Genomic DNA, 15,257 nt, shown 5'->3' with positions numbered 1-15,257 from the left:
TTGGCTTATATTGAGGCGGGTGAAACTCGTGTCAGCACCCGGTCGCTCTCTATTTGGGTCAGATATAAACCGAGTTTAGGTGTAATTTATTTTCGTTGACCTTTTACAATCGTAATGCCACGGGAGTTTATATACAGCTGTGTGCGCACTAAGTTACTGATGTTGGACTTTATTTTATTCATTAGGGTTAGTTCATAGAGTTGCCGTGCCGTACAAACGGAATCGTCCCACATTCAGAGAAAACATTATGATTTATTCTGTCGTTACGAAGCCTCCCCTGTCATTCTCTCGCGTGTTGAAACGTCAATCATGAAACTGATCAATGATCGGCTGTTCGCTCTTATTTATCGCGCTAAACAACAGCAGCACGTTTAAGCTTGATCAGCTGTTGTTAGAATTCTTTTGATTTTAATTTCTAGTATCAGCTGATGTTTGCTGGAGCATGAAGATGAAATCAGGAGATGTCCTTACTGAATCATCAGAGCTGAACTGGTGATGGAGAAACAGGTTTACCCTTAGGTGACATGAATGAGTTGAAGGGAAGTTATGAACTGTTTCTGACAGACAAATATACACCAAGCTCCTTTTTTTGTGTAGCTGACAGCTGGTAACTGTGCAGGGGCGGATCTAGCAAAGCTTTTGCCAGGGGCCAGGTAGGGCATTAACAGAGAAAGGTGGACACAAAGATATACTTTTCTTTCTTACTCTCATATAAAATATTTAGCTTTTATTAAATAGTTATCTGAATCTTACAACCAAAGTTTGTATAATAATACACAAGATTGGCTGTAGACCATTGTTCATCATTCAGAACACTGTGTAAAAATAACAAAAAACAAAAAGTGAATGCAAAAGTGCATAAATATTTATTTTACGTGTTTGATGTGTGTGGCGGGGCGTGGTCTGCAGTGCCGCTGCAGGGGAGGTGGACCCACCTGAGCGGCACCTGCAATCACGCCTCTCGGGCGTAGTCTGTGCTCTCTCGGCTGTTTTTGGGTGTGTGTCCGGCTGTGAGTTGAAAAGCTACAGCCGGCTGTTTGGGTACACCAACCATGTGTGAAAAGTGGTCCATAACGTAATGCTTCAAAGCGTGTTCATGCAAACATTGTCGGATCTGCCGTGGTACAATGGGACTTCTGCTCATGAACCTGTGTGCACAGCGTCTGCAAATCGGCGCTGTACGAAGTAACTTCATCTTTACACAAAACTGTAAGCTGTCATCTGTGAAGCGTGAGCGGTGTTTGTTTTTACCATAGTTCATGGTGGAGAATGGCTGCTCTTCTGAGTTTTGCTCTCTGTAGCTGTATGAATGGCAAACTACACTGAATAGCAGCGGCATAGGCACACATAAAATTTCTTCTGAAATTTTCGCTTTCTAGTTATTATGTGTGCCTATGACAAGAGGCACACATATTACTATTCGTCGGATTTATTATTATTATTATTATTATTATTATTATTCTCCAGTTTCCGCCTGAAATTTTGCAGCGAATCTCGCCTCGCAGTTTTGAGACAAGCTTCATATATGTTACCTCATTTTGTGCGGCCGGATCTGGAATGGTGTGCTATGACTTTTGGTGTTTATGAATTTTATAGTTTTTTAAATATTAATATTTTAGTGAAAATTTTCCCGCGCTCCTCTGCCAAACAGTTTTGACATTAGGGTTACATATGTTAGATCATTTTGTGCGGCTGGAGCTGGACTATTATGTTATGACTTTTGGTGTTTATAACTTTTATAGTTTTTTAAATATTAATATTTTAGTGCAAATTTAGGCCAATTCATCTTTTGGCGCCAAATAAACAGACTTCATTTGTGGTGTCTTGGCTCTCTCTAGTGGTATGCCGGGAGTGGTACAGCCTGTGTACCCTTATTTGGATTACCGTAATGATGACAATTTCAACGGTGCGCACAGCGTCGCTGCTTTCAGGAGCCCTTGGAATTTTTAAGGTTGCGCAAATCATTCAAAAGTTACGGTAATGCTTGGTGGAAAACTCAATATCCCACAATTCATAGCACGCCTCTACAGAGTGAACAATGGCGGCCACCACTTCGTTTTATATGTCTTTTATTCGTGTTTCTAGGTCACAAAATAAGCTTTTAAGATATTTTCAGGCGAGAATGTAGGTGTGTAAACTTCAAATATCTGCTTGTTTTATCAAGACATCCCATATTTAGCGACAGTGCTCTGACTACGTCGGTCCTGCCTGACAGCTAGCCGGCTACCTAGCTGGCTACCTAGCTAGCTGCCGCGCTTGGCTGCAAATGGATAGCGAGGGGACTCTCTCTGTCGTTTCACCTCCCTGGTCTCTCGCAAATGCTCGCATAGAATCGCAGTTACAGCTGGATGTGGAAAAAATAACTGAGTTGTTTGGTGGTGGAGCTACAACAGAGGGCAGCTACCCACCGGTGTGTGACAGAAAGGACATGCCGCCAACGAGACATATGAGGCCGGGCAGGCGATTGCTAACGCGGTGGTCAATCATGGATCAGGGAAAGCGAAGGCAGGAGCGTGAGGTGAACTGAATTTCAGGTAAGAAGTTATGAACTGCACTCTATTTGGGTCAGATATAAACAGAGTTTAGGTGTAGTTTATTTTCGTTGTGCTGACTTTTTACAATCGTACTGCGTGCTAGCTAGCACGACGGGAGTTTATATACAGCTGTGTGCGCGCTAAGTTACTGACGTTGGACTTTATTTTTATTCATAATGGTTAGTTCGTAGAGTTGCCGTACAAATGGAATCGTGCCACATTCAGAGAAAATATTACGATTTATTCTGTCGTTACGAAGCCTCCCCTGTCATTCTCTCGCCTGTTGAAACTTCAGTCATGAAACTGATCAATGATCGGCTTTTCTCTCTTGTTTGTTTATCGCGCTAAACAACAGCAGCACGTTTAAGCTTGATCAGCTGTTGTTAGAATTCATTTGCTTTTAATTTCTAGTATCAGCTGATGTTTGCTGCAGCCACAGCTGTAAAAACGGCTGTTCCAAACCAGATGTCCTTACTGAATCATCAGAGCTGAACTGGTGATGGAGAAACAGGTTTACCCTTAGGTGACATGAATGAGTTGAAGGGAAGTTATGAACTGTTTCTGAGAGACAAATATACACCAAGCTCCTTTTTTTGTGTAGCTGACAGCTGGTAACTGTGCAGGGGCGGATCTAGCAAAGCTTTTGCCAGGGGGCCAGGTAGGGCATTAACAGAGAAAGGTGGACACAAAGATATACTTTTCTTTCTTACTCTCATACAGGGAGTGCAGAATTATTAGGCAAGTTGTATTTTTGAGGAATAATTTTATTATTGAACAACAACCATGTTCTCAATGAACCCAAAAAACTCATTAATATCAAAGCTGAATGTTTTTGGAAGTAGTTTATAGTTTTAGCTATTTTAGGGGGATATCTGTGTGTGCAGGTGACACTTCCTGTGCATAATTATTAGGCAACTTAACAAAAAACAAATATATACCCATTTCAATTATTTATTTTTACCAGTGAAACCAATATAACATCTCCACATTCACAAATATACATTTCTGACATTCAAAAACAAAACAAAAACAAATCGGCGACCAATATAACCACCTTTCTTTGCAAGGACGCTCAAAAGCCTGCCATCCATGGATTCTGTCAGTGTTTTGATCTGTTCACCATCAACATTGCGTGCAGCAGCAACCACAGCCTCCCAGACACTGTTCAGAGAGGTGTACTGTTTTCCCTCCTTGTAAATCTCACATTTGATGATGGACCACAGGTTCTCAATGGGGTTCAGATCAGGTGAACAAGGAGGCCATGTCATTAGTTTTTCCTTCTTTTATACCCTTTCTTGCCAGCCACGCTGTGGAGTACTTGGACGCGTGTGATGGAGCATTGTCCTGCATGAAAATCATGTTTTTCTTGAAGGATGCAGACTTCTTCCTGTACCACTGCTTGAAGAAGGTGTCTTCCAGAAACTGGCAGTAGGACTGGGAGTTGAGCTTGACTCCATCCTCAACCCGAAAAGGCCCACAAGCTCATCTTTGATGATACCAGCCCAAACCAGTACTCCACCTCCACCTTGCTGGCGTCTGAGTCGGACTGGAGCTCTCTGCCCTTTACCAATCCAGCCACGGGCCCATCCATCTGGCCCATCAAGACTCACTCTCATTTCATCAGTCCATAAAACCTTAGAAAAATCAGTCTTGAGATATTTCTTGGCCCAGTCTTGACGTTTCAGCTTGTGTGTCTTGTTCAGTGGTGGTCGTCTTTCAGCCTTTCTTACCTTGGCCATGTCTCTGAGTATTGCACACCTTGTGCTTTTGGGCACTCCAGTGATGTTGCAGCTCTGAAATATGGCCAGACTGGTGGCAAGTGGCATCTTGGCAGCTGCACGCTTGACTTTTCTCAGTTCATGGGCAGTTATTTTGCGCCTTGGTTTTTCCACACGCTTCTTGCGACCCTGTTGACTATTTTGAATGAAACGCTTGATTGTTCGATGATCACGCTTCAGAAGCTTTGCAATTTTAAGACTGCTGCATCCCTCTGCAAGATATCTCACTATTTTTGACTTTTCTGAGCCTGTCAAGTCCTTCTTTTGACCCATTTTGCCAAAGGAAAGGAGGTTGCCTGATAATTATGCACACCTGATATAGGGTGTTGATGTCATTAGACCACACCCCTTCTCATTACAGAGATGCACATCACCTAATATGCTTAATTGGTAGTAGGCTTTCGAGCCTATACAGCTTGGAGTAAGACAACATGCATGAAGAGGATGATGTGGACAAAATACTCATTTGCCTAATAATTCTGCACTCCCTGTAAACACCAAGCTCCTTTTTTTGTGTAGCTGACAGCTGGTAACTGTGCAGGGGCGGATCTAGCAAAGTTTTTGCCAGGGGGCCAGGTAGGGCATTAACAGAGAAAGGTGGACATAAAGATATACTTTTCTTTCTTACTCTCATATAAAATATTTAGCTTTTATTAAATAGTTATCTGAATCTCACAACCAAAGTTTGTATAATAATACACAAGATTGGCTGTAGACCATTGTTCATCATTCAGAACACTGTGTAAAAATAACAAAAAACAAAAAGTGAATGCATGTGTGAAAAGTGGTCCATAATGTAATGCTTCAAAGCGTGTTCATGCAAACATTGTCGGGTCTGCCGTGGTACAATGGGACTTCTGCTCATGAACCTGTGTGCACAGCGTCTGCAAATCGGCGCTGTACGAAGTAACTTCATCTTTACACAAAACTGTAAGCTGTTATCTGTGAAGCGTGAGCGGTGTTTGTTTTTACCATAGTTCATGGTGGAGAATGGCTGCTCTTCTGAGTTTTGCTCTCTGTAGCCGTATGAATGGCAACTACAGTGATTAGCAGCGGCATAGGCACACATAAAATTTCTTCTGAAATTTTCGCTTTCTAGTTATTATTATTATTCTCCAGTTTCCGCCTGAAATTTTGCAGCGAATCTCGCCCCGCAGTTTTGAGACAAGCTTCATATATGTTACCTCATTTTGTGCGGCCGGATCTGGAATGGTGTGCTATGACTTTTGGTCTTTATGAATTTTATAGTTTTTTAAATATTAATATTTTAGTGAAAATTTTCCCGCGCTCCTCTGCCGAACAGTTTTGACATTAGGGTTACATATGTTAGATCATTTTGTGCGGCTGGAGCTGGACTATTATGTCATGACTTTTGGTGTTCATAACTTTTATAGTTTTTTAAATATTAATATTTTAGTGCAAATTTAGGCCAATTCATCTTTTGGCGCCAAATAAACAGACTTCATTTGTGGTGTGTTGGCGCCATCTTTTGGTCCCATTGAAACAAATTTCAAACTTCATTTGTGGTGTGTTGGTTCTCTCTAGTGGTATGCCGGGAGTGGTACAGCCTGTCTACCCTTATTTGGATACCGTAATGATGACAATATCAATGGCGCGCACAGCCTCGCTGCTTTCAGGAACCATTGGAGATTTTAAGGTTGCGCGAACCATTGAATAGTTACGGTAAACACAATTCTATGCTTGGTGGAAAACTCCATATCCCACAATTCATAGCACACCTCTGCCGAGTTAAACAATGGCGGCCACCACTTCGTTTTATATGTCTTTTATTAGTGTTTCTAGGTCACAAAATCAACTTTTAAGATATTTTCAGGCGAGAATGTAGGTGTGTAAACTTCAAATATCTGCTTGTTTTATCAAGACATCCCATTATTAGCGACAGTGCTCTGACGACCTCGGTCCTGCCTGACAGCTAGCCGGCTACCTAGCTAGCTGCCGCACTTGGCTGCAAATGGACAGCGAGGGGACTCTCTCTCTCCTTTCACCTCCCCGGTCTCTCGCAAATGCTCGCACAGAATCGGAGTTACAGCTGGATGTGGAAAAAATAACTGAGTTGTTCGGTGGTGCTATAATGCGGAGCTACAACAGTGGGCAGCTATCCACCGGTGTATGACAGAAAGGACATGCCGCGACCGCCGATCGACCGGTGTTTGCTAACGCGGAGGTCAATCGTGGATCAGGGAAAGCGAAGGCAGGAGCGTGAGGTGAACTGAATTTCAGGTAAGAAGTTATGACCTGCACTCTATTTGGGTCAGATATAAACCGAGTTTAGGTGTAGTTTATTTAGCAGCAGTTCTCTTATGTGTTGCTGATAGCCGGCTAGCTAGCTAGCTAGCGCCGCTAGCATAGTTAGCTAGCACCGCTAGCGACCCTTCGTGAAAAAGCACCCAGGCTTGGCTTATATTGAGGCGGGTGAAACTCGTGTCAGCACCCGGTCGCTCGCCGACAGTATGTGTTTTAGCTGGAGTTATTTTTCGTTTATATGGGCAGATGATGCTGGAAACCGAAGGCAGGAGCGTGAGGTGAACTGAATTTCAGGTAAGAAGTTATGAACTGCACTCTATTTGGGTCAGATATAAACCGAGTTTAGGTGTAATTTATTTTCGTTGACCTTTTACAATCGTACTGCCACGGGAGTTTATATACAGCTGTGTGCGCACTAAGTTACTGACGTTGGACTTTATTTTATTCATTAGGGTTAGTTCATAGAGTTGCCGTGCCGTACAAACGGAATCGTCCCACATTCAAAGAAAACATTATGATTTATTCTGTCGTTACGAAGCCTCCCCTGTCATTCTCTCGCGTGTTGAAACGTCAATCATGAAAACTGATCAATGATCGGCTGTTCGCTCTTATTTATCGCGCTAAACAACAGCAGCACGTTTAAGCTTGATCAGCTGTTGTTAGAATTCTTTTGATTTTAATTTCTAGTATCAGCTGATGTTTGCTGGAGCATGAAGATGAAATCAGGAGATGTCCTTACTGAATCATCAGAGCTGAACTGGTGATGGAGAAACAGGTTTACACTTTAGGTGACATGAATGAGTTGAAGGGAAGTTATGAGTTGTTTCTGAGAGACAAAGACCAAGCTCCTTTTTGTGTAGCTGACAGCTGGTAACTGTGCAGGGGCGGATCTAGCAAAGCTTTTACCAGGGGGGGGGGCAGCTAGGGAATTAACAGAGAAAGGTGGACACAAAGATATACTTTTCTTTCTTACTCTCATATAAAATATTTAGCTTTTATTAAATAGTTATCTGCATCTTACAACCACAGTTTGTATAATAATACACAAGATTGGCTGTAGACCATTCTTAATCATTCAGAACACTGTGTAAAAATAACAAAAAACAAAAAGTGAATGCATGTGTGAAAAGTGGTCCATAATGTAATGCTTCAAAGCGTGTTCATGCAAACATTGTCGGGTCTGCCGTGGTACAATGGGACTTCTGCTCATGAACCTGTGTGCACAGCGTCTGCAAATCGGCGCTGTACGAAGTAACTTCATCTTTACACAAAACTGTAAGCTGTCATCTGTGAAGCGTGAGCGGTGTTTGTTTTTACCATAGTTCATGGTGGAGAATGGCTGCTCTTCTGAGTTTTGCTCTCTGTAGCTGTATGAATGGCAACTACAGTGATTAGCAGCGGCATAGGCACACATAAAATTTCTTCTGAAATTTTCGCTTTCTAGTTCTTATTATTATTATTATTCTCCATCTTCCGCCTAAATTTCGGCACGTATCACGCCCCGCAGTTTTGAGAAAAGCTTCATATATGTTACCTCATTTTGTGCGGCTGGATCTGGAATGGTGTGCTATGACTTTTGGTGTTTATGACTATTATAGTTTTTAAAATATTAATATTTTAGTGAAAATTTTCCCGCGCTCCTCTGCCAAACAGTTTTGACAATAGGGGTACATATGTTACATCATTTTGTGCGGCTGGAGCTGGGCTAGTATGGTGTGACTTTTGGTGTTCATAACTTTTATAGTTTTTGAAATATTTAGATTTTAGTGCAAATTTAGGCCAATTTCTAGGCTCCTGAGAAAGATTCTGCTTTTGGCACCATAGAAACAGACTTCATTTGTGGTGTGTTGGCTCTCTCTAGTGGTATACCGGGAGTAGTACGGCCTAAAGGGTGCCATGCTTGGTGAAAACTACATATCCCACAATTCATAGCATGCCTCTACCGAGTCAAACAATGGCGGACACCACTTCATTTTATATGTCTTTTATTCGTGTTTCTAGGTCACAAAATGCACTTTTAAGATATTTTCAGGCGAGAATGTAGGTGTGTAAACTTCAAATATCTGCTCGTTTTATCAAGACATCCCATATTAGCGACAATTCTTTTAAGTGTTGCTGATAGCCGGCTAGCTAGCTAGCGCCGCTAGCTTAGCTAGCTAGCGCCCCTTCGTGAAAAACCACCCAGGCTTGGCTGATAGTGAGGTGGCTAAAATTTGTTTAATCGCCCGATCGCTCGGCAAGGGTCTGTGTCTTAGCTGGACTTATTTTTCGTTTATATGGGCCGATGATGCTGGTCGATGTGGAAAAAATAACTGAGTTGTTTGGTGGTGGAGCTACAACAGAGGGCAGCTATCCACCGGTGTGTGACAGAAAGGACATGCCGCGAACGAGACATACAAGGCGGTGAGGCTACCGCCGATCGTCTGGTGTTTGCTAACGCGGAGGTCAATCATGGATCAGGGAAAGCGAAGGCAGGAGCGTGAGGTGAACTGAATTTCAGGTAAGAAGTTATGACCTGCACTCTATTTGGGTCAGATATAAACCGAGTTTAGGTGTAGTTTATTTAGCAACAGTTCTCTTACGTGTTGCTGATAGCCGGCTGGCTAGCTAGCTAGCGCCGCTAGCTTAGCTAGCTAGCGCGGCTAGCGACCCTTCGTGAAAAACCACCCAGGCTTGGCTGATAGTGAGGTGGCTAAAATTTGTTTAATCGCCCATATCGCTCAGCAAGGGTCTGTGTCTTAGCTGGACTTATTTTTCGTTTATATGGGCCGATGATGCTGGTCGATGTGGAAAAAATAACTGAGTTGTTTGGTGGTGGAGCTACAACAGAGGGCAGCTATCCACCGGTGTGTGACAGAAAGGACATGCCGCGAACGAGACATACAAGGCGGTGAGGCTACCGCCGATCGTCTGGTGTTTGCTAACGCGGAGGTCAATCATGGATCAGGGAAAGCGAAGGCAGGAGCGTGAGGTGAACTGAATTTCAGGTAAGAAGTTATGACCTGCACTCTATTTGGGTCAGATATAAACCGAGTTTAGGTGTAGTTTATTTAGCAACAGTTCTCTTACGTGTTGCTGATAGCCGGCTGGCTAGCTAGCTAGCGCCGCTAGCTTAGCTAGCTAGCGCGGCTAGCGACCCTTCGTGAAAAACCACCCAGGCTTGGCTGATAGTGAGGTGGCTAAAATTTGTTTAATCGCCCATATCGCTCAGCAAGGGTCTGTGTGTTAGCTGGACTTATTTTTCGTTTATATGGGCTGATGATGCTGGTCGATGTGGAAAAAATAACTGAGTTGTTTGGTGGTGGAGCTACAACAGAGGGCAGCTATCCACCGGTGTGTGACAGAAAGGACATGCCGCGAACGAGACATACAAGGCGGTGAGGCTACCGCCGATCGTCTGGTGTTTGCTAACGCGGAGGTCAATCGTGGATCAGGGAAAGCGAAGGCAGGAGCGTGAGGTGAACTGAATTTCAGGTAAGAAGTTGTGACCTGCACTGTATTTGGGTCAGATATAAACCGAGTTTAGGTGTAGTTTATTTTCGTTGTGCTGACTTTTTCAATCACTTACAATGACTCGTACTGCGTGCTAGCTAGCACTACGGAGTTTGTATACAGCTGTGTGCGCGCTAAGTTACCGATGTTACCGATGTTGAACTTTATGACAGCCTCCCCTGTCATTCTCTCGCCTGTTGAAACTTCAGTCATGAAACTGATCAATGATCGGCTTTTCTCTCTTGTTTGTTTATCGCGCTAAACAACAGCAGCACGTTTAAGCTTGATCAGCTGTTGTTAGAATTCTTTTGATTTTAATTTCTAGTATCAGCTGATGTTTGCTGGAGCATGAAGATGAAATCAGGAGATGTCCTTACTGAATCATCAGAGCTGAACTGGTGATGGAGAAACAGGTTTACCCTTAGGTGACATGAATGAGTTGAAGGGAAGTTATGAACTGTTTCTGACAGACAAATATACACCAAGCTCCTTTTTTTGTGTAGCTGACAGCTGGTAACTGTGCAGGGGCGGATCTAGCAAAGCTTTTGCCAGGGGGCCAGGTAGGGCATTAACAGAGAAAGGTGGACACAAAGATATACTTTTCTTTCTTACTCTCATATAAAATATTTAGCTTTTATTAAATAGTTATCTGAATCTTACAACCAAAGTTTGTATAATAATACACAAGATTGGCTGTAGACCATTGTTCATCATTCAGAACACTGTGTAAAAATAACAAAAACAAAAAGTGAATGCAAAAGTGCATAAATATTTATTTTACGTGTTTGATGTGTGTGGCGGGGCGTGGTCTGCAGTGCCGCTGCAGGGGAGGTGGACCCACCTGAGCGGCACCTGCAATCACGCCTCTCGGGCGTAGTCTGTGCTCTCTCGGCTGTTTTTGGGTGTGTGTCGGGCTGTGAGTTGAAAAGCTACAGCCGGCTGTTTGGGTACACCATCCATGTGTGAAAAGTGGTCCATAACGTAATGCTTCAAAGCGTGTTCATGCAAACATTGTCGGATCTGCCGTGGTACAATGGGACTTCTGCTCATGAACCTGTGTGCACAGCGTCTGCAAATCGGCGCTGTACGAAGTAACTTCATCTTTACACAAAACTGTAAGCTGTTATCTGTGAAGCGTGAGCGGTGTTTGTTTTTACCATAGTTCATGGTGGAGAATGGGTGCTCTTCTGAGTTTTGCTCTCTGTAGCTGTATGAATGGCAAACTACACTGAATAGCAGCGGCATAGGCACACATAAAATTTCTTCTGAAATTTTCGCTTTCTAGTTATTATTATTATTATTCTCCATCTTCCGCCTAAATTTCGGCACGTATCACGCCCCGCAGTTTTGAGAAAAGCTTCATATATGTTACCTCATTTTGTGCGGCTGGATCTGGAATGGTGTGCTATGACTTTTGGTGTTTATGACTATTATAGTTTTTAAAATATTAATATTTTAGTGAAAATTTTCCCGCGCTCCTCTGCCAAACAGTTTTGACAATAGGGGTACATATGTTACATCATTTTGTGCGGCTGGAGCTGGGCTAGTATGGTGTGACTTTTGGTGTTCATAACTTTTATAGTTTTTGAAATATTTAGATTTTAGTGCAACTTTAGGCCAATTTCTAGGCTCCTGAGAAAGATTCTGCTTTTGGCACCATAGAAACAGACTTCATTTGTGGTGGGTTGGCTCTCTCTAGTGGTATACCGGGAGTAGTACGGCCTAAAGGGTGCCATGCTTGGTGAAAACTACATATCCCACAATTCATAGCATGCCTCTACCGAGTCAAACAATGGCGGACACCACTTCGTTTTATATGTCTTTTATTCGTGTTTCTAGGTCACAAAATACACTTTTAAGATATTTTCAGGCGAGAATGTAGGTGTGTAAACTTCAAATATCTGCTCGTTTTATCAAGACATCCCATATTAGCGACAATTCTTTTAAGTGTTGCTGATAGCCGGCTAGCTAGCTAGCACCGCTAGCTTAGCTAGCTAGCGCCCCTTCGTGAAAAACCACCCAGGCTTGGCTGATAGTGAGGTGGGTAAAATTTGTTTAATCGCCCGATCGCTCGGCAAGGGTCTGTGTCTTAGCTGGACTTATTTTTCGTTTATATGGGCCGATGATGCTGGTCGATGTGGAAAAAATAACTGAGTTGTTTGGTGGTGGAGCTACAACAGAGGGCAGCTACCCACCGGTGTGTGACAGAAAGGACATGCCGCCAACGAGACACATGAGGCCGGGCAGGCGATTGCTAACGCGGTGGTCAATCATGGATCAGGGAAAGCGAAGGCAGGAGCGTGAGGTGAACTGAATTTCAGGTAAGAAGTTATGAACTGCACTCTATTTGGGTCAGATATAAACCGAGTTTAGGTGTAGTTTATTTAGCAGCAGTTCTCTTATGTGTTGCTGATAGCCGGCTAGCTAGCTAGTGCCGCTAGCATAGTTAGCTAGCACCGCTAGCGACCCTTCGTGAAAAAGCACCCAGGCTTGGCTTATATTGAGGCGGGTGAAACTCGTGTCAGCACCCGGTCGCTCGCCGACAGTATGTGTTTTAGCTGGACTTATTTTTCGTTTATATGGACCGATGATTTATTTATTTATTCATTTTAGTAACGGTATAAACAGTGAAAGGTGGTGGATTGGCCAGATGTAAACTTCAAATATCTGCTCGTGTTACCAAGACATCCCATATTAGCTCTGATGTTTTCGGTGCCTGCAAAGAGCTAGACAGGTAGCTAGCTAACCCGAGCTGGCTGTCTTTTTGACTCAGGGTCATAGCTGGACTTATTTTTCGTTTTTATGAGCCGATGAGGGTTTTTTTTTAGTAACGGTACAAACAGTGAAAGGCAGTGGATTGTCCAGATGCTGGTCGATGTGGAAAAAATAACTGAGTTGTTTGGTAGTCGCTGACGCGGAGCTACAACCGAGGGCAGCTATCCACCGGTGTGTGTCAGAAAGAACATGTGGGGAACGAGGCGGCGAGGCGACCGCCGATCAACCGGTGGTAGATCGTGGATCAGGGAAACCGAAGGCAGGAGAAGCAGGCGGCTGCCGGTCGGAGCGTGAGGTGAACTGAATTTCAGGTAAGAAGTTATGACCTGCACTCTATTTGGGTCAGATATAAACCGAGTTTAGGTGTAGTTTATTTTTGTTGTGCTGACTTTTTACAATCAGTTACAATAACTCGTACTGCGTTCTAGCTAGCACGACAGAGTTTCTATACAGCTGTGTGCGCATGGTGAACTTTATGACAGCCTCCCCTGTCATTCTCTCGCCTGTTGAAACTTCAGTCATGAAACTGATCAATGATCGGCGTTTCTCTCTTGTTTGTTTATCGCGCAAAACAACAGCAGCACCTTTAAGCTTGATCAGCTGTTGTTAGAATTCATTTGCTTTTAATTTCTGGTATCAGCTGATGTTTGCTGGAGCTACAGCTGTAAAAACGGCAGATGTCCTTACTGAATCATCAGAGCTGAACTGGTGATGGAGAAACAGGTTTACCCTTTAGGTGACATGAATAAGTTGAAGGGAAGTTATGAACTATTTTTGAGAGACAAATACAGGGAGTGCAGAATTATTAGGCAAGTTGTATTTTTGAGGAATAATTTTATTATTGAACAACAACCATGTTCTCAATGAACCCAAAAAACTCATTAATACCAAAGCTGAATGTTTTCGGAAGTAGTTTTTAGTTTGTGTTTAGTTTTAGCTATTTTAGGGGGATATCTGTGTGTGCAGGTGACTATTACTGTGCATAATTATTAGGCAACTTAACAAAAAACAAATATATACCCATTTCAATTATTTATTTTTACCAGTGAAACCAATATAACATCTCCACATTCACAAATATACATTTCTGACATTCAAAAACAAAACAAAAACAAATCAGCGACCAATATAGCCACCTTTCTTTGCAAGGACACTCAAAACCTGCCATCCATGGATTCTGTCAGTGTTTTGATCTGTTCACCATCAACATTGCGTGCAGCAGCAACCACAGCCTCCCAGACACTGTTCAGAGAGGTGTACTGTTTTCCCTCCTTGTAAATCTCACATTTGATGATGGACCACAGGTTCTCAATGGGGTTCAGATCAGGTGAACAAGGAGGCCATGTCATTAGTTTTTCTTCTTTTAAACCCTTTCTTGCCAGCCACGCTGTGGAGTACTTGGACGCGTGTGATGGAGCATTGTCCTGCATGAAAATCATGTTTTTCTTGAAGGATGCAGACTTCTTCCTGTACCACTGCTTGAAGAAGGTGTCTTCCAGAAACTTGCAGTAGGACTGGGAGTTGAGCTTGACTCCATCCTCAACCCGAAAAGGCCCCACAAGCTCACCTTTGATGATACCAGCCCAAACCAGTACTCCACCTCCACCTTGCAGGCGTCTGAGTGGGACTGGAGCTCTCTGCCCTTTACCAATCCAGCCACGGGCCCATCCATCTGGCCCATCAAGACTCACTCTCATTTCATAAGTCCATAAAACCTTAGAAAAATCAGTCTTGAGATATTTCTTGGCCCAGTCTTGACGTTTCAGCTTGTGTGTCTTGTTCAGTGGTGGTCGTCTTTCAGCCTTTCTTACCTTGGCCATGTCTCTGAGTATTGCACACCTTGTGCTTTTGGGCACTCCAGTGATGTTGCAGCTCTGAAATATGGCCAAACTGGTGGCAAGTGGCATCTTGGCAGCTGCACGCTTGACTTTTCTCAGTTCATGGGCAGTTATTTTGCGCCTTGGTTTTTCCACACGCTTCTTGCGACCCTGTTGACTATTTTGAATGAAACGCTTGATTGTCCGATGATCACGCTTCAGAAGCTTTGCAATTTTAAGACTGCTGCATCCCTCTGCAAGATATCTCACTATTTTTGACTTTTCTGAGCCTGTCAAGTCCTTCTTTTGACCCATTTTGCCAAAGGAAAGGAAGTTGCCTAATAATTATGCACACCTGATATAGGGTGTTGATGTCATTAGACCATACCCCTTCTCATTACAGAGATGCACATCACCTAATATGCTTAATTGGTAGTAGGCTTTCGAGCCTATACAGCTTGGAGTAAGACAACATGCATGAAGGGGATGATGTGGACAAAATACTCATTTGCCTAATAATTCTGCACTCCCTGTATAAAATATTTAGCTTTTATTAAATAGTTATCTGAATCTTACAACCAAAGTTTGTATAATAA

This window comes from Oreochromis niloticus, linkage group LG1 (genome assembly GCF_001858045.2).
Source record: "Oreochromis niloticus isolate F11D_XX linkage group LG1, O_niloticus_UMD_NMBU, whole genome shotgun sequence".
NCBI classification, from domain to species: domain Eukaryota; kingdom Metazoa; phylum Chordata; class Actinopteri; order Cichliformes; family Cichlidae; genus Oreochromis; species Oreochromis niloticus.
Note: the sequence above shows the minus strand (reverse complement) of the source record.